The sequence below is a fragment of the Schistocerca serialis genome, chromosome 3, assembly GCF_023864345.2.
Source record: "Schistocerca serialis cubense isolate TAMUIC-IGC-003099 chromosome 3, iqSchSeri2.2, whole genome shotgun sequence".
NCBI classification, from domain to species: domain Eukaryota; kingdom Metazoa; phylum Arthropoda; class Insecta; order Orthoptera; family Acrididae; genus Schistocerca; species Schistocerca serialis.
In genome coordinates this window covers 124,362,585-124,363,163 of record NC_064640.1, presented here as the reverse complement: position 1 = coordinate 124,363,163, position 579 = coordinate 124,362,585, and the positions used below count along the sequence as shown (strand labels likewise).

The 579-nt window shown below is 50.4% G+C and overlaps 1 non-coding gene across 1 annotated transcript; it reads right to left on the bottom strand.

Annotated features, from left to right (window-relative positions):
• Positions 1 to 245: 245 nt before the first annotated feature.
• Trnas-cga (transfer RNA serine (anticodon CGA)) lies at positions 246 to 320 on the bottom strand. The gene has a single exon. It is a non-coding gene; the product is annotated as a tRNA-Ser (tRNA).
• Between the last annotated feature and the right edge of the window lie 259 nt (positions 321 to 579).

Sequence of the window (579 nt, the reverse complement as noted above, 5' to 3'; positions counted from 1 at the left end):
CGCGGAGCTCGTCGTCATACTGCAAGAGGAGGTCACGATGGAAAATAATCCCCTGGACCATGTTGTGGTTTTTATGGGGAGTGACGGAAATAGGAATATCACCCAGTCGGTCACAAGCGAGTAACGCCCGGGATTGGGCTGGGGATGCTGTTTGAATCAAGACTGCACCGCTTCTCATCTTTGATAGCGCTGTCACTTCCCAAAGCTTATCCTCAAGATGAAACTTCCTGGCAGATTAAAACTGTGTGCCCGACCGAGACTCGAACTCGGGACCTTTGCCTTTCGAGGGCAAGTGCTCTACCATCTGAGCTACCGAAGCACGATTCATGCCCGGTCCTCTCAGTTTTACTTCTGCCAGTATCTCGTCTCCTACCTTCCAAACTTCCTCAAGATGTTCAACAAAAAATTGAGGCTTCGTAGGTAGAAAGGAGTCCGCGTCCTTTCTGCTACAGACCGAGGCGAATATGCCTCTCTTCTCCTACATTCTTCCCATGGTGTAGTGAGGGAGGGAAACGATGTAGGGTCATATCTGTCAGCATTGTACTCGATCTTGCCCTTCTTAGAGACTGCTGGCGCCGT